Raw genomic sequence first — 18527 nt, forward strand, 5'->3', positions numbered from 1 at the left:
TTGACACATTTTAAAAGATTAGGAAGAGGACATACAGTTGCTTACGGCCATACCTCTCTGGCTCCGCCTGATCTCGTCTGATCTCAGAAGCTAAGCAGAGTAGGGCCTGGTTAGTACTTGGATGGAAGACCGCCTGGGAATCCCAGGTGCCGTAAGCTTTTTCATTTCTCTCTCTGGAAGAAATCGAGAAGGCATTAGAAAGTGACTCCTTTTTCATTATCAAAACTCCAAAACCTTTGACACATTTTAAAAGATTAGGAAGAGGACATACAGTTGCTTACGGCCATACCTCTCTGGCTCCGCCTGATCTCGTCTGATCTCAGAAGCTAAGCAGAGTAGGGCCTGGTTAGTACTTGGATGGAAGACCGCCTGGGAATCCCAGGTGCTGTAAGCTTTTTCATTTCGATCTGTAAAAGACACAGAGAAGGCCTTAGAAAGTGACTCCATTTCTTTGTCAAAACTACAAAACCTTTGACACATTTTAAAAGATTAGGAAGAGGACATACAGTTGCTTACGGCCATACCTCTCTGGCTCCGCCTGATCTCGTCTGATCTCAGAAGCTAAGCAGAGTAGGGCCTGGTTAGTACTTGGATGGAAGACCGCCTGGGAATCCCAGGTGCTGTAAGCTTTTTCATTTCGATCTGTAAAAGACACAGAGAAGGCCTTAGAAAGTGACTCCATTTCATTTTCAAAACTACAAAACCTTTGACACATTTTAAAAGATTAGGAAGAGGACATACAGTTGCTTACGGCCATACCTCTCTGGCTCCGCCTGATCTCGTCAGATCTCAGAAGCTAAGCAGAGTAGGGCCTGGTTAGTACTTGGATGGAAGACCGCCTGGGAATCCCAGGTGCTGTAAGCTTTTTCATTTCTCTCTCTGGAAGAAATCGAGAAGGCATTAGAAAGTGACTCCTTTTTCATTATCAAAACTCCAAAACCTTTGACACATTTTAAAAGATTAGGAAGAGGACATACAGTTGCTTACGGCCATACCTCTCTGGCTCCGCCTGATCTCGTCTGATCTCAGAAGCTAAGCAGAGTAGGGCCTGGTTAGTACTTGGATGGAAGACCGCCTGGGAATCCCAGGTGCTGTAAGCTTTTTCATTTCGATCTGTAAAAGACACAGAGAAGGCCTTAGAAAGTGACTCCATTTAATTGTCAAAACTACAAAACCTTTGACACATTTTAAAAGATTAGGTAGAGGACATACAGTTGCTTACGGCCATACCTCTCTGGCTCCGCCTGATCTCGTCAGATCTCAGAAGCTAAGCAGAGTAGGGCCTGGTTAGTACTTGGATGGAAGACCGCCTGGGAATCCCAGGTGCCGTAAGATTTTTCATTTCTCTCTCTGGAAGAAATCGAGAAGGCATTAGAAAGTGACTCCTTTTTCATTATCAAAACTCCAAAACCTTTGACACATTTTAAAAGATTAGGAAGAGGACATACAGTTGCTTACGGCCATATCTCTCTGGCTCCGCCTGATCTCGTCTGATCTCAGAAGCTAAGCAGAGTAGGGCCTGGTTAGTACTTGGATGGAAGACCGCCTGGGAATCCCAGGTGCTGTAAGCTTTTTTATTTCGATCTGTAAAAGACACAGAGAAGAACTTAGAAAGTGACTCCATTTCATTGTCAAAACTCCAAAACCTTTGACACATTTTAAAAGATTAGGTAGAGGACATACAGTTGCTTACGGCCATACCTCTCTGGCTCCGCCTGATCTCGTCAGATCTCAGAAGCTAAGCAGAGTAGGGCCTGGTTAGTACTTGGATGGAAGACCGCCTGGGAATCCCAGGTGCTGTAAGCTTTTTCATTTCGATCTGTAAAAGACACAGAGAAGGCCTTAGAAAGTGACTCCATTTAATTGTCAAAACTACAAAACCTTTGACACATTTTAAAAGATTAGGTAGAGGACATACAGTTGCTTACGGCCATACCTCTCTGGCTCCGCCTGATCTCGTCTGATCTCAGAAGCTAAGCAGAGTAGGGCCTGGTTAGTACTTGGATGGAAGACCGCCTGGGAATCCCAGGTGCTGTAAGCTTTTTTATTTCGATCTGTAAAAGACACAGAGAAGAACTTAGAAAGTGACTCCATTTCATTGTCAAAACTCCAAAACCTTTGACACATTTTAAAAGATTAGGTAGAGGACATACAGTTCCTTACGGCCATACCTCTCTGGCTCCGCCTGATCTCGTCAGATCTCAGAAGCTAAGCAGAGTAGGGCCTGGTTAGTACTTGGATGGAAGACCGCCTGGGAATCCCAGGTGCTGTAAGCTTTTTCATTTCGATCTGTAAAAGACACAGAGAAGGCCTTAGAAAGTGACTCCATTTCTTTGTCAAAACTACAAAACCTTTGACACATTTTAAAAGATTAGGAAGAGGACATACAGTTGCTTACGGCCATACCTCTCTGGCTCCGCCTGATCTCGTCTGATCTCAGAAGCTAAGCAGAGTAGGGCCTGGTTAGTACTTGGATGGAAGACCGCCTGGGAATCCCAGGTGCTGTAAGCTTTTTCATTTCGATCTGTAAAAGACACAGAGAAGGCCTTAGAAAGTGACTCCATTTCATTTTCAAAACTACAAAACCTTTGACACATTTTAAAAGATTAGGAAGAGGACATACAGTTGCTTACGGCCATACCTCTCTGGCTCCGCCTGATCTCGTCAGATTTTAGAAGCTAAGCAGAGTAGGGCCTGGTTAGTACTTGGATGGAAGACCGCCTGGGAATCCCAGGTGCTGTAAGCTTTTTCATTTCTCTCTCTGGAAGAAATCGAGAAGGCATTAGAAAGTGACTCCTTTTTCATTATCAAAACTCCAAAACCTTTGACACATTTTAAAAGATTAGGAAGAGGACATACAGTTGCTTACGGCCATACCTCTCTGGCTCCGCCTGATCTCGTCTGATCTCAGAAGCTAAGCAAAGTAGGGCCTGGTTAGTACTTGGATGGAAGACCGCCTGGGAATCCCAGGTGCTGTAAGCTTTTTCATTTCGATCTGTAAAAGACACAGAGAAGGCCTTAGAAAGTGACTCCATTTAATTGTCAAAACTACAAAACCTTTGACACATTTTAAAAGATTAGGTAGAGGACATACAGTTGCTTACGGCCATACCTCTCTGGCTCCGCCTGATCTCGTCAGATCTCAGAAGCTAAGCAGAGTAGGGCCTGGTTAGTACTTGGATGGAAGACCGCCTGGGAATCCCAGGTGCCGTAAGATTTTTCATTTCTCTCTCTGGAAGAAATCGAGAAGGCATTAGAAAGTGACTCCTTTTTCATTATCAAAACTCCAAAACCTTTGACACATTTTAAAAGATTAGGAAGAGGACATACAGTTGCTTACGGCCATATCTCTCTGGCTCCGCCTGATCTCGTCTGATCTCAGAAGCTAAGCAGAGTAGGGCCTGGTTAGTACTTGGATGGAAGACCGCCTGGGAATCCCAGGTGCTGTAAGCTTTTTTATTTCGATCTGTAAAAGACACAGAGAAGAACTTAGAAAGTGACTCCATTTCATTGTCAAAACTCCAAAACCTTTGACACATTTTAAAAGATTAGGTAGAGGACATACAGTTGCTTACGGCCATACCTCTCTGGCTCCGCCTGATCTCGTCAGATCTCAGAAGCTAAGCAGAGTAGGGCCTGGTTAGTACTTGGATGGAAGACCGCCTGGGAATCCCAGGTGCTGTAAGCTTTTTCATTTCGATCTGTAAAAGACACAGAGAAGGCCTTAGAAAGTGACTCCATTTAATTGTCAAAACTACAAAACCTTTGACACATTTTAAAAGATTAGGTAGAGGACATACAGTTGCTTACGGCCATACCTCTCTGGCTCCGCCTGATCTCGTCTGATCTCAGAAGCTAAGCAGAGTAGGGCCTGGTTAGTACTTGGATGGAAGACCGCCTGGGAATCCCAGGTGCTGTAAGCTTTTTTATTTCGATCTGTAAAAGACACAGAGAAGAACTTAGAAAGTGACTCCATTTCATTGTCAAAACTCCAAAACCTTTGACACATTTTAAAAGATTAGGTAGAGGACATACAGTTCCTTACGGCCATACCTCTCTGGCTCCGCCTGATCTCGTCAGATCTCAGAAGCTAAGCAGAGTAGGGCCTGGTTAGTACTTGGATGGAAGACCGCCTGGGAATCCCAGGTGCTGTAAGCTTTTTCATTTCGATCTGTAAAAGACACAGAGAAGGCCTTAGAAAGTGACTCCATTTAATTGTCAAAACTACAAAACCTTTGACACATTTTAAAAGATTAGGTAGAGGACATACAGTTGCTTACGGCCATACCTCTCTGGCTCCGCCTGATCTCGTCTGATCTCAGAAGCTAAGCAGAGTAGGGCCTGGTTAGTACTTGGATGGAAGACCGCCTGGGAATCCCAGGTGCCGTAAGCTTTTTCATTTCTATCTGTAAAAGACACAGAGAAGGCCTTAGAAAGTGACTCCATTTCATTGTCAAAACTACAAAACCTTTGACACATTTTAAAAGATTAGGTAGAGGACATACAGTTGCTTACGGCCATACCTCTCTGGCTCCGCCTGATCTCGTCTGATCTCAGAAGCTAAGCAGAGTAGGGCCTGGTTAGTACTTGGATGGAAGACCGCCTGGGAATCCCAGGTGCCGTAAGCTTTTTCATTTCTCTCTCTGGAAGAAATCGAGAAGGCATTAGAAAGTGACTCCTTTTTCATTATCAAAACTCCAAAACCTTTGACACATTTTAAAAGATTAGGAAGAGGACATACAGTTGCTTACGGCCATATCTCTCTGGCTCCGCCTGATCTCGTCTGATCTCAGAAGCTAAGCAGAGTAGGGCCTGGTTAGTACTTGGATGGAAGACCGCCTGGGAATCCCAGGTGCTGTAAGCTTTTTCATTTCGATCTGTAAAAGACACAGAGAAGGCCTTAGAAAGTGACTCCTTTTTCATTATCAAAACTCCAAAACCTTTGACACATTTTAAAAGATTAGGTAGAGGACATACAGTTGCTTACGGCCATACCTCTCTGGCTCCGCCTGATCTCGTCTGATCTCAGAAGCTAAGCAGAGTAGGGCCTGGTTAGTACTTGGATGGAAGACCGCCTGGGAATCCCAGGTGCTGTAAGCTTTTTCATTTCGATCTGTAAAAGACACAGAGAAGGCCTTAGAAAGTGACTCCATTTCTTTGTCAAAACTACAAAACCTTTAACACATTTTAAAAGATTAGGAAGAGGACATACAGTTGCTTACGGCCATACCTCTCTGGCTCCGCCTGATCTCGTCTGATCTCAGAAGCTAAGCAGAGTAGGGCCTGGTTAGTACTTGGATGGAAGACCGCCTGGGAATCCCAGGTGCTGTAAGCTTTTTCATTTCGATCTGTAAAAGACACAGAGAAGGCCTTAGAAAGTGACTCCATTTCATTTTCAAAACTACAAAACCTTTGACACATTTTAAAAGATTAGGAAGAGGACATACAGTTGCTTACGGCCATACCTCTCTGGCTCCGCCTGATCTCGTCAGATCTCAGAAGCTAAGCAGAGTAGGGCCTGGTTAGTACTTGGATGGAAGACCGCCTGGGAATCCCAGGTGCTGTAAGCTTTTTCATTTCTCTCTCTGGAAGAAATCGAGAAGGCATTAGAAAGTGACTCCTTTTTCATTATCAAAACTCCAAAACCTTTGACACATTTTAAAAGATTAGGAAGAGGACATACAGTTGCTTACGGCCATACCTCTCTGGCTCCGCCTGATCTCGTCTGATCTCAGAAGCTAAGCAGAGTAGGGCCTGGTTAGTACTTGGATGGAAGACCGCCTGGGAATCCCAGGTGCTGTAAGCTTTTTCATTTCGATCTGTAAAAGACACAGAGAAGGCCTTAGAAAGTGACTCCATTTAATTGTCAAAACTACAAAACCTTTGACACATTTTAAAAGATTAGGTAGAGGACATACAGTTGCTTACGGCCATACCTCTCTGGCTCCGCCTGATCTCGTCAGATCTCAGAAGCTAAGCAGAGTAGGGCCTGGTTAGTACTTGGATGGAAGACCGCCTGGGAATCCCAGGTGCCGTAAGATTTTTCATTTCTCTCTCTGGAAGAAATCGAGAAGGCATTAGAAAGTGACTCCTTTTTCATTATCAAAACTCCAAAACCTTTGACACATTTTAAAAGATTAGGAAGAGGACATACAGTTGCTTACGGCCATATCTCTCTGGCTCCGCCTGATCTCGTCTGATCTCAGAAGCTAAGCAGAGTAGGGCCTGGTTAGTACTTGGATGGAAGACCGCCTGGGAATCCCAGGTGCTGTAAGCTTTTTTATTTCGATCTGTAAAAGACACAGAGAAGAACTTAGAAAGTGACTCCATTTCATTGTCAAAACTCCAAAACCTTTGACACATTTTAAAAGATTAGGTAGAGGACATACAGTTGCTTACGGCCATACCTCTCTGGCTCTGCCTGATCTCGTCAGATCTCAGAAGCTAAGCAGAGTAGGGCCTGGTTAGTACTTGGATGGAAGACCGCCTGGGAATCCCAGGTGCTGTAAGCTTTTTCATTTCGATCTGTAAAAGACACAGAGAAGGCCTTAGAAAGTGACTCCATTTAATTGTCAAAACTACAAAACCTTTGACACATTTTAAAAGATTAGGTAGAGGACATACAGTTGCTTACGGCCATACCTCTCTGGCTCCGCCTGATCTCGTCTGATCTCAGAAGCTAAGCAGAGTAGGGCCTGGTTAGTACTTGGATGGAAGACCGCCTGGGAATCCCAGGTGCTGTAAGCTTTTTTATTTCGATCTGTAAAAGACACAGAGAAGAACTTAGAAAGTGACTCCATTTCATTGTCAAAACTCCAAAACCTTTGACACATTTTAAAAGATTAGGTAGAGGACATACAGTTCCTTACGGCCATACCTCTCTGGCTCCGCCTGATCTCGTCAGATCTCAGAAGCTAAGCAGAGTAGGGCCTGGTTAGTACTTGGATGGAAGACCGCCTGGGAATCCCAGGTGCTGTAAGCTTTTTCATTTCGATCTGTAAAAGACACAGAGAAGGCCTTAGAAAGTGACTCCATTTAATTGTCAAAACTACAAAACCTTTGACACATTTTAAAAGATTAGGTAGAGGACATACAGTTGCTTACGGCCATACCTCTCTGGCTCCGCCTGATCTCGTCTGATCTCAGAAGCTAAGCAGAGTAGGGCCTGGTTAGTACTTGGATGGAAGACCGCCTGGGAATCCCGGGTGCCGTAAGCTTTTTCATTTCTATCTGTAAAAGACACAGAGAAGGCCTTAGAAAGTGACTCCATTTCATTGTCAAAACTACAAAACCTTTGACACATTTTAAAAGATTAGGTAGAGGACATACAGTTGCTTACGGCCATACCTCTCTGGCTCCGCCTGATCTCGTCTGATCTCAGAAGCTAAGCAGAGTAGGGCCTGGTTAGTACTTGGATGGAAGACCGCCTGGGAATCCCAGGTGCCGTAAGCTTTTTCATTTCTCTCTCTGGAAGAAATCGAGAAGGCATTAGAAAGTGACTCCTTTTTCATTATCAAAACTCCAAAACCTTTGACACATTTTAAAAGATTAGGAAGAGGACATACAGTTGCTTACGGCCATACCTCTCTGGCTCCGCCTGATCTCGTCTGATCTCAGAAGCTAAGCAGAGTAGGGCCTGGTTAGTACTTGGATGGAAGACCGCCTGGGAATCCCAGGTGCTGTAAGCTTTTTCATTTCGATCTGTAAAAGACACAGAGAAGGCCTTAGAAAGTGACTCCTTTTTCATTATCAAAACTCCAAAACCTTTGACACATTTTAAAAGATTAGGTAGAGGACATACAGTTGCTTACGGCCATACCTCTCTGGCTCCGCCTGATCTCGTCAGATCTCAGAAGCTAAGCAGAGTAGGGCCTGGTTAGTACTTGGATGGAAGACCGCCTGGGAATCCCAGGTGCTGTAAGCTTTTTCATTTCGATCTGTAAAAGACACAGAGAAGGCCTTAGAAAGTGACTCCTTTTTCATTATCAAAACTCCAAAACCTTTGACACATTTTAAAAGATTAGGTAGAGGACATACAGTTGCTTACGGCCATACCTCTCTGGCTCCGCCTGATCTCGTCTGATCTCAGAAGCTAAGCAGAGTAGGGCCTGGTTAGTACTTGGATGGAAGACCGCCTGGGAATCCCAGGTGCTGTAAGCTTTTTCATTTCGATCTGTAAAAGACACAGAGAAGGCCTTAGAAAGTGACTCCATTTCATTGTCAAAACTACAAAACCTTTGACACATTTTAAAAGATTAGGAAGAGGACATACAGTTGCTTACGGCCATACCTCTCTGGCTCCGCCTGATCTCGTCTGATCTCAGAAGCTAAGCAGAGTAGGGCCTGGTTAGTACTTGGATGGAAGACCGCCTGGGAATCCCAGGTGCCGTAAGCTTTTTCATTTCTCTCTCTGGAAGAAATCGAGAAGGCATTAGAAAGTGACTCCTTTTTCATTATCAAAACTCCAAAACCTTTGACACATTTTAAAAGATTAGGAAGAGGACATACAGTTGCTTACGGCCATACCTCTCTGGCTCCGCCTGATCTCGTCTGATCTCAGAAGCTAAGCAGAGTAGGGCCTGGTTAGTACTTGGATGGAAGACCGCCTGGGAATCCCAGGTGCTGTAAGCTTTTTCATTTCGATCTGTAAAAGACACAGAGAAGGCCTTAGAAAGTGACTCCATTTCTTTGTCAAAACTACAAAACCTTTAACACATTTTAAAAGATTAGGAAGAGGACATACAGTTGCTTACGGCCATACCTCTCTGGCTCCGCCTGATCTCGTCTGATCTCAGAAGCTAAGCAGAGTAGGGCCTGGTTAGTACTTGGATGGAAGACCGCCTGGGAATCCCAGGTGCCGTAAGCTTTTTCATTTCTCTCTCTGGAAGAAATCGAGAAGGCATTAGAAAGTGACTCCTTTTTCATTATCAAAACTCCAAAACCTTTGACACATTTTAAAAGATTAGGAAGAGGACATACAGTTGCTTACGGCCATACCTCTCTGGCTCCGCCTGATCTCGTCTGATCTCAGAAGCTAAGCAGAGTAGGGCCTGGTTAGTACTTGGATGGAAGACCGCCTGGGAATCCCAGGTGCTGTAAGCTTTTTCATTTCGATCTGTAAAAGACACAGAGAAGGCCTTAGAAAGTGACTCCATTTCATTGTCAAAACTCCAAAACCTTTGACACATTTTAAAAGATTAGGTAGAGGACATACAGTTCCTTACGGCCATACCTCTCTGGCTCCGCCTGATCTCGTCAGATCTCAGAAGCTAAGCAGAGTAGGGCCTGGTTAGTACTTGGATGGAAGACCGCCTGGGAATCCCAGGTGCTGTAAGCTTTTTCATTTCGATCTGTAAAAGACACAGAGAAGGCCTTAGAAAGTGACTCCATTTAATTGTCAAAACTACAAAACCTTTGACACATTTTAAAAGATTAGGTAGAGGACATACAGTTGCTTACGGCCATACCTCTCTGGCTCCGCCTGATCTCGTCTGATCTCAGAAGCTAAGCAGAGTAGGGCCTGGTTAGTACTTGGATGGAAGACCGCCTGGGAATCCCGGGTGCCGTAAGCTTTTTCATTTCTATCTGTAAAAGACACAGAGAAGGCCTTAGAAAGTGACTCCATTTCATTGTCAAAACTACAAAACCTTTGACACATTTTAAAAGATTAGGTAGAGGACATACAGTTGCTTACGGCCATACCTCTCTGGCTCCGCCTGATCTCGTCTGATCTCAGAAGCTAAGCAGAGTAGGGCCTGGTTAGTACTTGGATGGAAGACCGCCTGGGAATCCCAGGTGCCGTAAGCTTTTTCATTTCTCTCTCTGGAAGAAATCGAGAAGGCATTAGAAAGTGACTCCTTTTTCATTATCAAAACTCCAAAACCTTTGACACATTTTAAAAGATTAGGAAGAGGACATACAGTTGCTTACGGCCATACCTCTCTGGCTCCGCCTGATCTCGTCTGATCTCAGAAGCTAAGCAGAGTAGGGCCTGGTTAGTACTTGGATGGAAGACCGCCTGGGAATCCCAGGTGCTGTAAGCTTTTTCATTTCGATCTGTAAAAGACACAGAGAAGGCCTTAGAAAGTGACTCCTTTTTCATTATCAAAACTCCAAAACCTTTGACACATTTTAAAAGATTAGGTAGAGGACATACAGTTGCTTACGGCCATACCTCTCTGGCTCCGCCTGATCTCGTCAGATCTCAGAAGCTAAGCAGAGTAGGGCCTGGTTAGTACTTGGATGGAAGACCGCCTGGGAATCCCAGGTGCTGTAAGCTTTTTCATTTCGATCTGTAAAAGACACAGAGAAGGCCTTAGAAAGTGACTCCTTTTTCATTATCAAAACTCCAAAACCTTTGACACATTTTAAAAGATTAGGTAGAGGACATACAGTTGCTTACGGCCATACCTCTCTGGCTCCGCCTGATCTCGTCTGATCTCAGAAGCTAAGCAGAGTAGGGCCTGGTTAGTACTTGGATGGAAGACCGCCTGGGAATCCCAGGTGCTGTAAGCTTTTTCATTTCGATCTGTAAAAGACACAGAGAAGGCCTTAGAAAGTGACTCCATTTCATTGTCAAAACTACAAAACCTTTGACACATTTTAAAAGATTAGGAAGAGGACATACAGTTGCTTACGGCCATACCTCTCTGGCTCCGCCTGATCTCGTCTGATCTCAGAAGCTAAGCAGAGTAGGGCCTGGTTAGTACTTGGATGGAAGACCGCCTGGGAATCCCAGGTGCCGTAAGCTTTTTCATTTCTCTCTCTGGAAGAAATCGAGAAGGCATTAGAAAGTGACTCCTTTTTCATTATCAAAACTCCAAAACCTTTGACACATTTTAAAAGATTAGGAAGAGGACATACAGTTGCTTACGGCCATACCTCTCTGGCTCCGCCTGATCTCGTCTGATCTCAGAAGCTAAGCAGAGTAGGGCCTGGTTAGTACTTGGATGGAAGACCGCCTGGGAATCCCAGGTGCTGTAAGCTTTTTCATTTCGATCTGTAAAAGACACAGAGAAGGCCTTAGAAAGTGACTCCTTTTTCATTATCAAAACTCCAAAACCTTTGACACATTTTAAAAGATTAGGTAGAGGACATACAGTTGCTTACGGCCATACCTCTCTGGCTCCGCCTGATCTCGTCAGATCTCAGAAGCTAAGCAGAGTAGGGCCTGGTTAGTACTTGGATGGAAGACCGCCTGGGAATCCCAGGTGCTGTAAGCTTTTTCATTTCGATCTGTAAAAGACACAGAGAAGGCCTTAGAAAGTGACTCCATTTCATTGTCAAAACTACAAAACCTTTGACACATTTTAAAAGATTAGGAAGAGGACATACAGTTGCTTACGGCCATACCTCTCTGGCTCCGCCTGATCTCGTCTGATCTCAGAAGCTAAGCAGAGTAGGGCCTGGTTAGTACTTGGATGGAAGACCGCCTGGGAATCCCAGGTGCCGTAAGCTTTTTCATTTCTCTCTCTGGAAGAAATCGAGAAGGCATTAGAAAGTGACTCCTTTTTCATTATCAAAACTCCAAAACCTTTGACACATTTTAAAAGATTAGGAAGAGGACATACAGTTGCTTACGGCCATACCTCTCTGGCTCCGCCTGATCTCGTCTGATCTCAGAAGCTAAGCAGAGTAGGGCCTGGTTAGTACTTGGATGGAAGACCGCCTGGGAATCCCAGGTGCTGTAAGCTTTTTCATTTCGATCTGTAAAAGACACAGAGAAGGCCTTAGAAAGTGACTCCTTTTTCATTATCAAAACTCCAAAACCTTTGACACATTTTAAAAGATTAGGTAGAGGACATACAGTTGCTTACGGCCATACCTCTCTGGCTCCGCCTGATCTCGTCTGATCTCAGAAGCTAAGCAGAGTAGGGCCTGGTTAGTACTTGGATGGAAGACCGCCTGGGAATCCCAGGTGCTGTAAGCTTTTTCATTTCGATCTGTAAAAGACACAGAGAAGGCCTTAGAAAGTGACTCCATTTCATTGTCAAAACTACAAAACCTTTGACACATTTTAAAAGATTAGGAAGAGGACATACAGTTGCTTACGGCCATACCTCTCTGGCTCCGCCTGATCTCGTCTGATCTCAGAAGCTAAGCAGAGTAGGGCCTGGTTAGTACTTGGATGGAAGACCGCCTGGGAATCCCAGGTGCCGTAAGCTTTTTCATTTCTCTCTCTGGAAGAAATCGAGAAGGCATTAGAAAGTGACTCCTTTTTCATTATCAAAACTCCAAAACCTTTGACACATTTTAAAAGATTAGGAAGAGGACATACAGTTGCTTACGGCCATACCTCTCTGGCTCCGCCTGATCTCGTCTGATCTCAGAAGCTAAGCAGAGTAGGGCCTGGTTAGTACTTGGATGGAAGACCGCCTGGGAATCCCAGGTGCTGTAAGCTTTTTCATTTCGATCTGTAAAAGACACAGAGAAGGCCTTAGAAAGTGACTCCATTTCTTTGTCAAAACTACAAAACCTTTAACACATTTTAAAAGATTAGGAAGAGGACATACAGTTGCTTACGGCCATACCTCTCTGGCTCCGCCTGATCTCGTCTGATCTCAGAAGCTAAGCAGAGTAGGGCCTGGTTAGTACTTGGATGGAAGACCGCCTGGGAATCCCAGGTGCTGTAAGCTTTTTCATTTCGATCTGTAAAAGACACAGAGAAGGCCTTAGAAAGTGACTCCATTTCATTTTCAAAACTACAAAACCTTTGACACATTTTAAAAGATTAGGAAGAGGACATACAGTTGCTTACGGCCATACCTCTCTGGCTCCGCCTGATCTCGTCAGATCTCAGAAGCTAAGCAGAGTAGGGCCTGGTTAGTACTTGGATGGAAGACCGCCTGGGAATCCCAGGTGCTGTAAGCTTTTTCATTTCTCTCTCTGGAAGAAATCGAGAAGGCATTAGAAAGTGACTCCTTTTTCATTATCAAAACTCCAAAACCTTTGACACATTTTAAAAGATTAGGAAGAGGACATACAGTTGCTTACGGCCATACCTCTCTGGCTCCGCCTGATCTCGTCTGATCTCAGAAGCTAAGCAGAGTAGGGCCTGGTTAGTACTTGGATGGAAGACCGCCTGGGAATCCCAGGTGCTGTAAGCTTTTTCATTTCGATCTGTAAAAGACACAGAGAAGGCCTTAGAAAGTGACTCCATTTAATTGTCAAAACTACAAAACCTTTGACACATTTTAAAAGATTAGGTAGAGGACATACAGTTGCTTACGGCCATACCTCTCTGGCTCCGCCTGATCTCGTCAGATCTCAGAAGCTAAGCAGAGTAGGGCCTGGTTAGTACTTGGATGGAAGACCGCCTGGGAATCCCAGGTGCCGTAAGATTTTTCATTTCTCTCTCTGGAAGAAATCGAGAAGGCATTAGAAAGTGACTCCTTTTTCATTATCAAAACTCCAAAACCTTTGACACATTTTAAAAGATTAGGAAGAGGACATACAGTTGCTTACGGCCATACCTCTCTGGCTCCGCCTGATCTCGTCTGATCTCAGAAGCTAAGCAGAGTAGGGCCTGGTTAGTACTTGGATGGAAGACCGCCTGGGAATCCCAGGTGCTGTAAGCTTTTTCATTTCGATCTGTAAAAGACACAGAGAAGGCCTTAGAAAGTGACTCCATTTCATTTTCAAAACTACAAAACCTTTGACACATTTTAAAAGATTAGGAAGAGGACATACAGTTGCTTACGGCCATACCTCTCTGGCTCCGCCTGATCTCGTCAGATCTCAGAAGCTAAGCAGAGTAGGGCCTGGTTAGTACTTGGATGGAAGACCGCCTGGGAATCCCAGGTGCTGTAAGCTTTTTCATTTCTCTCTCTGGAAGAAATCGAGAAGGCATTAGAAAGTGACTCCTTTTTCATTATCAAAACTCCAAAACCTTTGACACATTTTAAAAGATTAGGAAGAGGACATACAGTTGCTTACGGCCATACCTCTCTGGCTCCGCCTGATCTCGTCTGATCTCAGAAGCTAAGCAGAGTAGGGCCTGGTTAGTACTTGGATGGAAGACCGCCTGGGAATCCCAGGTGCTGTAAGCTTTTTCATTTCGATCTGTAAAAGACACAGAGAAGGCCTTAGAAAGTGACTCCATTTAATTGTCAAAACTACAAAACCTTTGACACATTTTAAAAGATTAGGTAGAGGACATACAGTTGCTTACGGCCATACCTCTCTGGCTCCGCCTGATCTCGTCAGATCTCAGAAGCTAAGCAGAGTAGGGCCTGGTTAGTACTTGGATGGAAGACCGCCTGGGAATCCCAGGTGCCGTAAGATTTTTCATTTCTCTCTCTGGAAGAAATCGAGAAGGCATTAGAAAGTGACTCCTTTTTCATTATCAAAACTCCAAAACCTTTGACACATTTTAAAAGATTAGGAAGAGGACATACAGTTGCTTACGGCCATACCTCTCTGGCTCCGCCTGATCTCGTCTGATCTCAGAAGCTAAGCAGAGTAGGGCCTGGTTAGTACTTGGATGGAAGACCGCCTGGGAATCCCAGGTGCTGTAAGCTTTTTCATTTCGATCTGTAAAAGACACAGAGAAGGCCTTAGAAAGTGACTCCATTTCATTTTCAAAACTACAAAACCTTTGACACATTTTAAAAGATTAGGAAGAGGACATACAGTTGCTTACGGCCATACCTCTCTGGCTCCGCCTGATCTCGTCAGATCTCAGAAGCTAAGCAGAGTAGGGCCTGGTTAGTACTTGGATGGAAGACCGCCTGGGAATCCCAGGTGCTGTAAGCTTTTTCATTTCTCTCTCTGGAAGAAATCGAGAAGGCATTAGAAAGTGACTCCTTTTTCATTATCAAAACTCCAAAACCTTTGACACATTTTAAAAGATTAGGAAGAGGACATACAGTTGCTTACGGCCATACCTCTCTGGCTCCGCCTGATCTCGTCTGATCTCAGAAGCTAAGCAGAGTAGGGCCTGGTTAGTACTTGGATGGAAGACCGCCTGGGAATCCCAGGTGCTGTAAGCTTTTTCATTTCGATCTGTAAAAGACACAGAGAAGGCCTTAGAAAGTGACTCCATTTAATTGTCAAAACTACAAAACCTTTGACACATTTTAAAAGATTAGGTAGAGGACATACAGTTGCTTACGGCCATACCTCTCTGGCTCCGCCTGATCTCGTCAGATCTCAGAAGCTAAGCAGAGTAGGGCCTGGTTAGTACTTGGATGGAAGACCGCCTGGGAATCCCAGGTGCCGTAAGATTTTTCATTTCTCTCTCTGGAAGAAATCGAGAAGGCATTAGAAAGTGACTCCTTTTTCATTATCAAAACTCCAAAACCTTTGACACATTTTAAAAGATTAGGAAGAGGACATACAGTTGCTTACGGCCATATCTCTCTGGCTCCGCCTGATCTCGTCTGATCTCAGAAGCTAAGCAGAGTAGGGCCTGGTTAGTACTTGGATGGAAGACCGCCTGGGAATCCCAGGTGCTGTAAGCTTTTTTATTTCGATCTGTAAAAGACACAGAGAAGAACTTAGAAAGTGACTCCATTTCATTGTCAAAACTCCAAAACCTTTGACACATTTTAAAAGATTAGGTAGAGGACATACAGTTGCTTACGGCCATACCTCTCTGGCTCTGCCTGATCTCGTCAGATCTCAGAAGCTAAGCAGAGTAGGGCCTGGTTAGTACTTGGATGGAAGACCGCCTGGGAATCCCAGGTGCTGTAAGCTTTTTCATTTCGATCTGTAAAAGACACAGAGAAGGCCTTAGAAAGTGACTCCATTTAATTGTCAAAACTACAAAACCTTTGACACATTTTAAAAGATTAGGTAGAGGACATACAGTTGCTTACGGCCATACCTCTCTGGCTCCGCCTGATCTCGTCTGATCTCAGAAGCTAAGCAGAGTAGGGCCTGGTTAGTACTTGGATGGAAGACCGCCTGGGAATCCCAGGTGCTGTAAGCTTTTTTATTTCGATCTGTAAAAGACACAGAGAAGAACTTAGAAAGTGACTCCATTTCATTGTCAAAACTCCAAAACCTTTGACACATTTTAAAAGATTAGGTAGAGGACATACAGTTCCTTACGGCCATACCTCTCTGGCTCCGCCTGATCTCGTCAGATCTCAGAAGCTAAGCAGAGTAGGGCCTGGTTAGTACTTGGATGGAAGACCGCCTGGGAATCCCAGGTGCTGTAAGCTTTTTCATTTCGATCTGTAAAAGACACAGAGAAGGCCTTAGAAAGTGACTCCATTTAATTGTCAAAACTACAAAACCTTTGACACATTTTAAAAGATTAGGTAGAGGACATACAGTTGCTTACGGCCATACCTCTCTGGCTCCGCCTGATCTCGTCTGATCTCAGAAGCTAAGCAGAGTAGGGCCTGGTTAGTACTTGGATGGAAGACCGCCTGGGAATCCCGGGTGCCGTAAGCTTTTTCATTTCTATCTGTAAAAGACACAGAGAAGGCCTTAGAAAGTGACTCCATTTCATTGTCAAAACTACAAAACCTTTGACACATTTTAAAAGATTAGGTAGAGGACATACAGTTGCTTACGGCCATACCTCTCTGGCTCCGCCTGATCTCGTCTGATCTCAGAAGCTAAGCAGAGTAGGGCCTGGTTAGTACTTGGATGGAAGACCGCCTGGGAATCCCAGGTGCCGTAAGCTTTTTCATTTCTCTCTCTGGAAGAAATCGAGAAGGCATTAGAAAGTGACTCCTTTTTCATTATCAAAACTCCAAAACCTTTGACACATTTTAAAAGATTAGGAAGAGGACATACAGTTGCTTACGGCCATACCTCTCTGGCTCCGCCTGATCTCGTCTGATCTCAGAAGCTAAGCAGAGTAGGGCCTGGTTAGTACTTGGATGGAAGACCGCCTGGGAATCCCAGGTGCTGTAAGCTTTTTCATTTCGATCTGTAAAAGACACAGAGAAGGCCTTAGAAAGTGACTCCTTTTTCATTATCAAAACTCCAAAACCTTTGACACATTTTAAAAGATTAGGAAGAGGACATACAGTTGCTTACGGCCATACCTCTCTGGCTCCGCCTGATCTCGTCAGATCTCAGAAGCTAAGCAGAGTAGGGCCTGGTTAGTACTTGGATGGAAGACCGCCTGGGAATCCCAGGTGCTGTAAGCTTTTTCATTTCTCTCTCTGGAAGAAATCGAGAAGGCATTAGAAAGTGACTCCTTTTTCATTATCAAAACTCCAAAACCTTTGACACATTTTAAAAGATTAGGAAGAGGACATACAGTTGCTTACGGCCATACCTCTCTGGCTCCGCCTGATCTCGTCTGATCTCAGAAGCTAAGCAGAGTAGGGCCTGGTTAGTACTTGGATGGAAGACCGCCTGGGAATCCCAGGTGCTGTAAGCTTTTTCATTTCGATCTGTAAAAGACACAGAGAAGGCCTTAGAAAGTGACTCCATTTAATTGTCAAAACTACAAAACCTTTGACACATTTTAAAAGATTAGGTAGAGGACATACAGTTGCTTACGGCCATACCTCTCTGGCTCCGCCTGATCTCGTCAGATCTCAGAAGCTAAGCAGAGTAGGGCCTGGTTAGTACTTGGATGGAAGACCGCCTGGGAATCCCAGGTGCCGTAAGATTTTTCATTTCTCTCTCTGGAAGAAATCGAGAAGGCATTAGAAAGTGACTCCTTTTTCATTATCAAAACTCCAAAACCTTTGACACATTTTAAAAGATTAGGAAGAGGACATACAGTTGCTTACGGCCATACCTCTCTGGCTCCGCCTGATCTCGTCTGATCTCAGAAGCTAAGCAGAGTAGGGCCTGGTTAGTACTTGGATGGAAGACCGCCTGGGAATCCCAGGTGCTGTAAGCTTTTTCATTTCGATCTGTAAAAGACACAGAGAAGGCCTTAGAAAGTGACTCCATTTCTTTGTCAAAACTACAAAACCTTTAACACATTTTAAAAGATTAGGAAGAGGACATACAGTTGCTTACGGCCATACCTCTCTGGCTCCGCCTGATCTCGTCTGATCTCAGAAGCTAAGCAGAGTAGGGCCTGGTTAGTACTTGGATGGAAGACCGCCTGGGAATCCCAGGTGCTGTAAGCTTTTTCATTTCGATCTGTAAAAGACACAGAGAAGGCCTTAGAAAGTGACTCCATTTAATTGTCAAAACTACAAAACCTTTGACACATTTTAAAAGATTAGGTAGAGGACATACAGTTGCTTACGGCCATACCTCTCTGGCTCCGCCTGATCTCGTCAGATCTCAGAAGCTAAGCAGAGTAGGGCCTGGTTAGTACTTGGATGGAAGACCGCCTGGGAATCCCAGGTGCCGTAAGATTTTTCATTTCTCTCTCTGGAAGAAATCGAGAAGGCATTAGAAAGTGACTCCTTTTTCATTATCAAAACTCCAAAACCTTTGACACATTTTAAAAGATTAGGAAGAGGACATACAGTTGCTTACGGCCATACCTCTCTGGCTCCGCCTGATCTCGTCTGATCTCAGAAGCTAAGCAGAGTAGGGCCTGGTTAGTACTTGGATGGAAGACCGCCTGGGAATCCCAGGTGCTGTAAGCTTTTTCA

The 18527-nt window shown here is 44.4% G+C and overlaps 79 non-coding genes across 79 annotated transcripts; all 79 read left to right on the top strand.

Moving 5' to 3' along the window:
- Window positions 1-39: 39 nt before the first annotated feature.
- On the top strand, window positions 40-158 carry LOC144401389 (5S ribosomal RNA). Its single transcript, XR_013463324.1, has one exon. It is a non-coding gene; the product is annotated as a 5S ribosomal RNA (ribosomal RNA).
- Window positions 159-275: 117 nt separating this feature from the next.
- LOC144395635 (5S ribosomal RNA) lies at window positions 276-394 on the top strand. Its single transcript, XR_013457771.1, has one exon. It is a non-coding gene; the product is annotated as a 5S ribosomal RNA (ribosomal RNA).
- Window positions 395-510: 116 nt separating this feature from the next.
- On the top strand, window positions 511-629 carry LOC144395636 (5S ribosomal RNA). The gene has a single exon (XR_013457772.1). It is a non-coding gene; the product is annotated as a 5S ribosomal RNA (ribosomal RNA).
- A 116-nt stretch (window positions 630-745) lies between these two features.
- LOC144389610 (5S ribosomal RNA) lies at window positions 746-864 on the top strand. Its single transcript, XR_013453745.1, has one exon. It is a non-coding gene; the product is annotated as a 5S ribosomal RNA (ribosomal RNA).
- A 117-nt stretch (window positions 865-981) lies between these two features.
- Window positions 982-1100, top strand: LOC144395637 (5S ribosomal RNA). The gene has a single exon (XR_013457774.1). It is a non-coding gene; the product is annotated as a 5S ribosomal RNA (ribosomal RNA).
- Window positions 1101-1216: 116 nt separating this feature from the next.
- On the top strand, window positions 1217-1335 carry LOC144398299 (5S ribosomal RNA). The gene has a single exon (XR_013460446.1). It is a non-coding gene; the product is annotated as a 5S ribosomal RNA (ribosomal RNA).
- Window positions 1336-1452: 117 nt separating this feature from the next.
- Window positions 1453-1571, top strand: LOC144398379 (5S ribosomal RNA). Its single transcript, XR_013460526.1, has one exon. It is a non-coding gene; the product is annotated as a 5S ribosomal RNA (ribosomal RNA).
- A 116-nt stretch (window positions 1572-1687) lies between these two features.
- On the top strand, window positions 1688-1806 carry LOC144389611 (5S ribosomal RNA). The gene has a single exon (XR_013453746.1). It is a non-coding gene; the product is annotated as a 5S ribosomal RNA (ribosomal RNA).
- Window positions 1807-1922: 116 nt separating this feature from the next.
- On the top strand, window positions 1923-2041 carry LOC144395638 (5S ribosomal RNA). The gene has a single exon (XR_013457775.1). It is a non-coding gene; the product is annotated as a 5S ribosomal RNA (ribosomal RNA).
- Window positions 2042-2157: 116 nt separating this feature from the next.
- Window positions 2158-2276, top strand: LOC144398685 (5S ribosomal RNA). The gene has a single exon (XR_013460832.1). It is a non-coding gene; the product is annotated as a 5S ribosomal RNA (ribosomal RNA).
- Window positions 2277-2392: 116 nt separating this feature from the next.
- Window positions 2393-2511, top strand: LOC144395639 (5S ribosomal RNA). The gene has a single exon (XR_013457776.1). It is a non-coding gene; the product is annotated as a 5S ribosomal RNA (ribosomal RNA).
- Window positions 2512-2627: 116 nt separating this feature from the next.
- LOC144399511 (5S ribosomal RNA) lies at window positions 2628-2746 on the top strand. The gene has a single exon (XR_013461657.1). It is a non-coding gene; the product is annotated as a 5S ribosomal RNA (ribosomal RNA).
- Window positions 2747-2863: 117 nt separating this feature from the next.
- LOC144398666 (5S ribosomal RNA) lies at window positions 2864-2982 on the top strand. The gene has a single exon (XR_013460813.1). It is a non-coding gene; the product is annotated as a 5S ribosomal RNA (ribosomal RNA).
- A 116-nt stretch (window positions 2983-3098) lies between these two features.
- Window positions 3099-3217, top strand: LOC144398300 (5S ribosomal RNA). Its single transcript, XR_013460447.1, has one exon. It is a non-coding gene; the product is annotated as a 5S ribosomal RNA (ribosomal RNA).
- A 117-nt stretch (window positions 3218-3334) lies between these two features.
- Window positions 3335-3453, top strand: LOC144398380 (5S ribosomal RNA). The gene has a single exon (XR_013460527.1). It is a non-coding gene; the product is annotated as a 5S ribosomal RNA (ribosomal RNA).
- A 116-nt stretch (window positions 3454-3569) lies between these two features.
- On the top strand, window positions 3570-3688 carry LOC144389612 (5S ribosomal RNA). The gene has a single exon (XR_013453747.1). It is a non-coding gene; the product is annotated as a 5S ribosomal RNA (ribosomal RNA).
- Window positions 3689-3804: 116 nt separating this feature from the next.
- On the top strand, window positions 3805-3923 carry LOC144395640 (5S ribosomal RNA). Its single transcript, XR_013457777.1, has one exon. It is a non-coding gene; the product is annotated as a 5S ribosomal RNA (ribosomal RNA).
- A 116-nt stretch (window positions 3924-4039) lies between these two features.
- Window positions 4040-4158, top strand: LOC144398686 (5S ribosomal RNA). Its single transcript, XR_013460833.1, has one exon. It is a non-coding gene; the product is annotated as a 5S ribosomal RNA (ribosomal RNA).
- Window positions 4159-4274: 116 nt separating this feature from the next.
- LOC144401390 (5S ribosomal RNA) lies at window positions 4275-4393 on the top strand. Its single transcript, XR_013463325.1, has one exon. It is a non-coding gene; the product is annotated as a 5S ribosomal RNA (ribosomal RNA).
- A 116-nt stretch (window positions 4394-4509) lies between these two features.
- LOC144401392 (5S ribosomal RNA) lies at window positions 4510-4628 on the top strand. The gene has a single exon (XR_013463327.1). It is a non-coding gene; the product is annotated as a 5S ribosomal RNA (ribosomal RNA).
- A 117-nt stretch (window positions 4629-4745) lies between these two features.
- Window positions 4746-4864, top strand: LOC144398381 (5S ribosomal RNA). Its single transcript, XR_013460528.1, has one exon. It is a non-coding gene; the product is annotated as a 5S ribosomal RNA (ribosomal RNA).
- A 117-nt stretch (window positions 4865-4981) lies between these two features.
- LOC144395641 (5S ribosomal RNA) lies at window positions 4982-5100 on the top strand. Its single transcript, XR_013457778.1, has one exon. It is a non-coding gene; the product is annotated as a 5S ribosomal RNA (ribosomal RNA).
- A 116-nt stretch (window positions 5101-5216) lies between these two features.
- LOC144395643 (5S ribosomal RNA) lies at window positions 5217-5335 on the top strand. Its single transcript, XR_013457780.1, has one exon. It is a non-coding gene; the product is annotated as a 5S ribosomal RNA (ribosomal RNA).
- Window positions 5336-5451: 116 nt separating this feature from the next.
- On the top strand, window positions 5452-5570 carry LOC144389613 (5S ribosomal RNA). Its single transcript, XR_013453748.1, has one exon. It is a non-coding gene; the product is annotated as a 5S ribosomal RNA (ribosomal RNA).
- Window positions 5571-5687: 117 nt separating this feature from the next.
- LOC144395644 (5S ribosomal RNA) lies at window positions 5688-5806 on the top strand. The gene has a single exon (XR_013457781.1). It is a non-coding gene; the product is annotated as a 5S ribosomal RNA (ribosomal RNA).
- Window positions 5807-5922: 116 nt separating this feature from the next.
- Window positions 5923-6041, top strand: LOC144398302 (5S ribosomal RNA). The gene has a single exon (XR_013460449.1). It is a non-coding gene; the product is annotated as a 5S ribosomal RNA (ribosomal RNA).
- A 117-nt stretch (window positions 6042-6158) lies between these two features.
- Window positions 6159-6277, top strand: LOC144398382 (5S ribosomal RNA). The gene has a single exon (XR_013460529.1). It is a non-coding gene; the product is annotated as a 5S ribosomal RNA (ribosomal RNA).
- A 116-nt stretch (window positions 6278-6393) lies between these two features.
- LOC144397552 (5S ribosomal RNA) lies at window positions 6394-6512 on the top strand. Its single transcript, XR_013459698.1, has one exon. It is a non-coding gene; the product is annotated as a 5S ribosomal RNA (ribosomal RNA).
- Window positions 6513-6628: 116 nt separating this feature from the next.
- LOC144395645 (5S ribosomal RNA) lies at window positions 6629-6747 on the top strand. The gene has a single exon (XR_013457782.1). It is a non-coding gene; the product is annotated as a 5S ribosomal RNA (ribosomal RNA).
- A 116-nt stretch (window positions 6748-6863) lies between these two features.
- On the top strand, window positions 6864-6982 carry LOC144398687 (5S ribosomal RNA). Its single transcript, XR_013460834.1, has one exon. It is a non-coding gene; the product is annotated as a 5S ribosomal RNA (ribosomal RNA).
- A 116-nt stretch (window positions 6983-7098) lies between these two features.
- Window positions 7099-7217, top strand: LOC144396971 (5S ribosomal RNA). The gene has a single exon (XR_013459117.1). It is a non-coding gene; the product is annotated as a 5S ribosomal RNA (ribosomal RNA).
- Window positions 7218-7333: 116 nt separating this feature from the next.
- On the top strand, window positions 7334-7452 carry LOC144401393 (5S ribosomal RNA). Its single transcript, XR_013463328.1, has one exon. It is a non-coding gene; the product is annotated as a 5S ribosomal RNA (ribosomal RNA).
- A 117-nt stretch (window positions 7453-7569) lies between these two features.
- On the top strand, window positions 7570-7688 carry LOC144395646 (5S ribosomal RNA). The gene has a single exon (XR_013457783.1). It is a non-coding gene; the product is annotated as a 5S ribosomal RNA (ribosomal RNA).
- Window positions 7689-7805: 117 nt separating this feature from the next.
- Window positions 7806-7924, top strand: LOC144389614 (5S ribosomal RNA). The gene has a single exon (XR_013453749.1). It is a non-coding gene; the product is annotated as a 5S ribosomal RNA (ribosomal RNA).
- Window positions 7925-8041: 117 nt separating this feature from the next.
- On the top strand, window positions 8042-8160 carry LOC144395647 (5S ribosomal RNA). Its single transcript, XR_013457784.1, has one exon. It is a non-coding gene; the product is annotated as a 5S ribosomal RNA (ribosomal RNA).
- A 116-nt stretch (window positions 8161-8276) lies between these two features.
- Window positions 8277-8395, top strand: LOC144401394 (5S ribosomal RNA). The gene has a single exon (XR_013463329.1). It is a non-coding gene; the product is annotated as a 5S ribosomal RNA (ribosomal RNA).
- Window positions 8396-8512: 117 nt separating this feature from the next.
- LOC144395648 (5S ribosomal RNA) lies at window positions 8513-8631 on the top strand. The gene has a single exon (XR_013457785.1). It is a non-coding gene; the product is annotated as a 5S ribosomal RNA (ribosomal RNA).
- Window positions 8632-8747: 116 nt separating this feature from the next.
- On the top strand, window positions 8748-8866 carry LOC144401395 (5S ribosomal RNA). The gene has a single exon (XR_013463330.1). It is a non-coding gene; the product is annotated as a 5S ribosomal RNA (ribosomal RNA).
- Window positions 8867-8983: 117 nt separating this feature from the next.
- Window positions 8984-9102, top strand: LOC144395649 (5S ribosomal RNA). The gene has a single exon (XR_013457786.1). It is a non-coding gene; the product is annotated as a 5S ribosomal RNA (ribosomal RNA).
- A 116-nt stretch (window positions 9103-9218) lies between these two features.
- Window positions 9219-9337, top strand: LOC144398688 (5S ribosomal RNA). Its single transcript, XR_013460835.1, has one exon. It is a non-coding gene; the product is annotated as a 5S ribosomal RNA (ribosomal RNA).
- Window positions 9338-9453: 116 nt separating this feature from the next.
- LOC144396972 (5S ribosomal RNA) lies at window positions 9454-9572 on the top strand. Its single transcript, XR_013459118.1, has one exon. It is a non-coding gene; the product is annotated as a 5S ribosomal RNA (ribosomal RNA).
- A 116-nt stretch (window positions 9573-9688) lies between these two features.
- LOC144401396 (5S ribosomal RNA) lies at window positions 9689-9807 on the top strand. Its single transcript, XR_013463331.1, has one exon. It is a non-coding gene; the product is annotated as a 5S ribosomal RNA (ribosomal RNA).
- A 117-nt stretch (window positions 9808-9924) lies between these two features.
- Window positions 9925-10043, top strand: LOC144395650 (5S ribosomal RNA). The gene has a single exon (XR_013457787.1). It is a non-coding gene; the product is annotated as a 5S ribosomal RNA (ribosomal RNA).
- A 117-nt stretch (window positions 10044-10160) lies between these two features.
- LOC144389615 (5S ribosomal RNA) lies at window positions 10161-10279 on the top strand. Its single transcript, XR_013453750.1, has one exon. It is a non-coding gene; the product is annotated as a 5S ribosomal RNA (ribosomal RNA).
- Window positions 10280-10396: 117 nt separating this feature from the next.
- LOC144395651 (5S ribosomal RNA) lies at window positions 10397-10515 on the top strand. Its single transcript, XR_013457788.1, has one exon. It is a non-coding gene; the product is annotated as a 5S ribosomal RNA (ribosomal RNA).
- Window positions 10516-10631: 116 nt separating this feature from the next.
- On the top strand, window positions 10632-10750 carry LOC144401397 (5S ribosomal RNA). The gene has a single exon (XR_013463332.1). It is a non-coding gene; the product is annotated as a 5S ribosomal RNA (ribosomal RNA).
- A 117-nt stretch (window positions 10751-10867) lies between these two features.
- On the top strand, window positions 10868-10986 carry LOC144395652 (5S ribosomal RNA). Its single transcript, XR_013457790.1, has one exon. It is a non-coding gene; the product is annotated as a 5S ribosomal RNA (ribosomal RNA).
- A 117-nt stretch (window positions 10987-11103) lies between these two features.
- On the top strand, window positions 11104-11222 carry LOC144389617 (5S ribosomal RNA). Its single transcript, XR_013453753.1, has one exon. It is a non-coding gene; the product is annotated as a 5S ribosomal RNA (ribosomal RNA).
- A 116-nt stretch (window positions 11223-11338) lies between these two features.
- Window positions 11339-11457, top strand: LOC144401398 (5S ribosomal RNA). Its single transcript, XR_013463333.1, has one exon. It is a non-coding gene; the product is annotated as a 5S ribosomal RNA (ribosomal RNA).
- A 117-nt stretch (window positions 11458-11574) lies between these two features.
- LOC144395654 (5S ribosomal RNA) lies at window positions 11575-11693 on the top strand. The gene has a single exon (XR_013457792.1). It is a non-coding gene; the product is annotated as a 5S ribosomal RNA (ribosomal RNA).
- A 117-nt stretch (window positions 11694-11810) lies between these two features.
- LOC144395655 (5S ribosomal RNA) lies at window positions 11811-11929 on the top strand. The gene has a single exon (XR_013457793.1). It is a non-coding gene; the product is annotated as a 5S ribosomal RNA (ribosomal RNA).
- Window positions 11930-12045: 116 nt separating this feature from the next.
- LOC144401399 (5S ribosomal RNA) lies at window positions 12046-12164 on the top strand. Its single transcript, XR_013463334.1, has one exon. It is a non-coding gene; the product is annotated as a 5S ribosomal RNA (ribosomal RNA).
- Window positions 12165-12281: 117 nt separating this feature from the next.
- LOC144395656 (5S ribosomal RNA) lies at window positions 12282-12400 on the top strand. The gene has a single exon (XR_013457794.1). It is a non-coding gene; the product is annotated as a 5S ribosomal RNA (ribosomal RNA).
- Window positions 12401-12516: 116 nt separating this feature from the next.
- Window positions 12517-12635, top strand: LOC144395657 (5S ribosomal RNA). The gene has a single exon (XR_013457795.1). It is a non-coding gene; the product is annotated as a 5S ribosomal RNA (ribosomal RNA).
- Window positions 12636-12751: 116 nt separating this feature from the next.
- On the top strand, window positions 12752-12870 carry LOC144389619 (5S ribosomal RNA). The gene has a single exon (XR_013453754.1). It is a non-coding gene; the product is annotated as a 5S ribosomal RNA (ribosomal RNA).
- A 117-nt stretch (window positions 12871-12987) lies between these two features.
- Window positions 12988-13106, top strand: LOC144395658 (5S ribosomal RNA). The gene has a single exon (XR_013457796.1). It is a non-coding gene; the product is annotated as a 5S ribosomal RNA (ribosomal RNA).
- A 116-nt stretch (window positions 13107-13222) lies between these two features.
- On the top strand, window positions 13223-13341 carry LOC144398303 (5S ribosomal RNA). The gene has a single exon (XR_013460450.1). It is a non-coding gene; the product is annotated as a 5S ribosomal RNA (ribosomal RNA).
- Window positions 13342-13458: 117 nt separating this feature from the next.
- Window positions 13459-13577, top strand: LOC144395659 (5S ribosomal RNA). Its single transcript, XR_013457797.1, has one exon. It is a non-coding gene; the product is annotated as a 5S ribosomal RNA (ribosomal RNA).
- A 116-nt stretch (window positions 13578-13693) lies between these two features.
- Window positions 13694-13812, top strand: LOC144389620 (5S ribosomal RNA). Its single transcript, XR_013453755.1, has one exon. It is a non-coding gene; the product is annotated as a 5S ribosomal RNA (ribosomal RNA).
- A 117-nt stretch (window positions 13813-13929) lies between these two features.
- On the top strand, window positions 13930-14048 carry LOC144395660 (5S ribosomal RNA). The gene has a single exon (XR_013457798.1). It is a non-coding gene; the product is annotated as a 5S ribosomal RNA (ribosomal RNA).
- A 116-nt stretch (window positions 14049-14164) lies between these two features.
- On the top strand, window positions 14165-14283 carry LOC144398304 (5S ribosomal RNA). The gene has a single exon (XR_013460451.1). It is a non-coding gene; the product is annotated as a 5S ribosomal RNA (ribosomal RNA).
- A 117-nt stretch (window positions 14284-14400) lies between these two features.
- LOC144395661 (5S ribosomal RNA) lies at window positions 14401-14519 on the top strand. The gene has a single exon (XR_013457799.1). It is a non-coding gene; the product is annotated as a 5S ribosomal RNA (ribosomal RNA).
- Window positions 14520-14635: 116 nt separating this feature from the next.
- LOC144389621 (5S ribosomal RNA) lies at window positions 14636-14754 on the top strand. The gene has a single exon (XR_013453756.1). It is a non-coding gene; the product is annotated as a 5S ribosomal RNA (ribosomal RNA).
- Window positions 14755-14871: 117 nt separating this feature from the next.
- Window positions 14872-14990, top strand: LOC144395662 (5S ribosomal RNA). The gene has a single exon (XR_013457800.1). It is a non-coding gene; the product is annotated as a 5S ribosomal RNA (ribosomal RNA).
- Window positions 14991-15106: 116 nt separating this feature from the next.
- On the top strand, window positions 15107-15225 carry LOC144398305 (5S ribosomal RNA). Its single transcript, XR_013460452.1, has one exon. It is a non-coding gene; the product is annotated as a 5S ribosomal RNA (ribosomal RNA).
- Window positions 15226-15342: 117 nt separating this feature from the next.
- Window positions 15343-15461, top strand: LOC144398383 (5S ribosomal RNA). Its single transcript, XR_013460530.1, has one exon. It is a non-coding gene; the product is annotated as a 5S ribosomal RNA (ribosomal RNA).
- A 116-nt stretch (window positions 15462-15577) lies between these two features.
- Window positions 15578-15696, top strand: LOC144397553 (5S ribosomal RNA). The gene has a single exon (XR_013459699.1). It is a non-coding gene; the product is annotated as a 5S ribosomal RNA (ribosomal RNA).
- A 116-nt stretch (window positions 15697-15812) lies between these two features.
- On the top strand, window positions 15813-15931 carry LOC144395663 (5S ribosomal RNA). Its single transcript, XR_013457801.1, has one exon. It is a non-coding gene; the product is annotated as a 5S ribosomal RNA (ribosomal RNA).
- A 116-nt stretch (window positions 15932-16047) lies between these two features.
- On the top strand, window positions 16048-16166 carry LOC144398690 (5S ribosomal RNA). The gene has a single exon (XR_013460837.1). It is a non-coding gene; the product is annotated as a 5S ribosomal RNA (ribosomal RNA).
- A 116-nt stretch (window positions 16167-16282) lies between these two features.
- Window positions 16283-16401, top strand: LOC144396973 (5S ribosomal RNA). Its single transcript, XR_013459119.1, has one exon. It is a non-coding gene; the product is annotated as a 5S ribosomal RNA (ribosomal RNA).
- Window positions 16402-16517: 116 nt separating this feature from the next.
- Window positions 16518-16636, top strand: LOC144401400 (5S ribosomal RNA). Its single transcript, XR_013463335.1, has one exon. It is a non-coding gene; the product is annotated as a 5S ribosomal RNA (ribosomal RNA).
- A 117-nt stretch (window positions 16637-16753) lies between these two features.
- LOC144395665 (5S ribosomal RNA) lies at window positions 16754-16872 on the top strand. Its single transcript, XR_013457803.1, has one exon. It is a non-coding gene; the product is annotated as a 5S ribosomal RNA (ribosomal RNA).
- Window positions 16873-16989: 117 nt separating this feature from the next.
- On the top strand, window positions 16990-17108 carry LOC144389622 (5S ribosomal RNA). Its single transcript, XR_013453757.1, has one exon. It is a non-coding gene; the product is annotated as a 5S ribosomal RNA (ribosomal RNA).
- A 117-nt stretch (window positions 17109-17225) lies between these two features.
- LOC144395666 (5S ribosomal RNA) lies at window positions 17226-17344 on the top strand. Its single transcript, XR_013457804.1, has one exon. It is a non-coding gene; the product is annotated as a 5S ribosomal RNA (ribosomal RNA).
- A 116-nt stretch (window positions 17345-17460) lies between these two features.
- LOC144398306 (5S ribosomal RNA) lies at window positions 17461-17579 on the top strand. The gene has a single exon (XR_013460453.1). It is a non-coding gene; the product is annotated as a 5S ribosomal RNA (ribosomal RNA).
- Window positions 17580-17696: 117 nt separating this feature from the next.
- Window positions 17697-17815, top strand: LOC144395667 (5S ribosomal RNA). Its single transcript, XR_013457805.1, has one exon. It is a non-coding gene; the product is annotated as a 5S ribosomal RNA (ribosomal RNA).
- A 116-nt stretch (window positions 17816-17931) lies between these two features.
- Window positions 17932-18050, top strand: LOC144395668 (5S ribosomal RNA). The gene has a single exon (XR_013457806.1). It is a non-coding gene; the product is annotated as a 5S ribosomal RNA (ribosomal RNA).
- A 116-nt stretch (window positions 18051-18166) lies between these two features.
- Window positions 18167-18285, top strand: LOC144398307 (5S ribosomal RNA). Its single transcript, XR_013460454.1, has one exon. It is a non-coding gene; the product is annotated as a 5S ribosomal RNA (ribosomal RNA).
- Window positions 18286-18402: 117 nt separating this feature from the next.
- Window positions 18403-18521, top strand: LOC144395669 (5S ribosomal RNA). The gene has a single exon (XR_013457807.1). It is a non-coding gene; the product is annotated as a 5S ribosomal RNA (ribosomal RNA).
- The last annotated feature ends 6 nt before the right edge of the window (window positions 18522-18527 follow it).

Source organism: Gasterosteus aculeatus, chromosome 2 (genome assembly GCF_964276395.1).
Source record: "Gasterosteus aculeatus chromosome 2, fGasAcu3.hap1.1, whole genome shotgun sequence".
NCBI lineage: Eukaryota > Metazoa > Chordata > Actinopteri > Perciformes > Gasterosteidae > Gasterosteus > Gasterosteus aculeatus.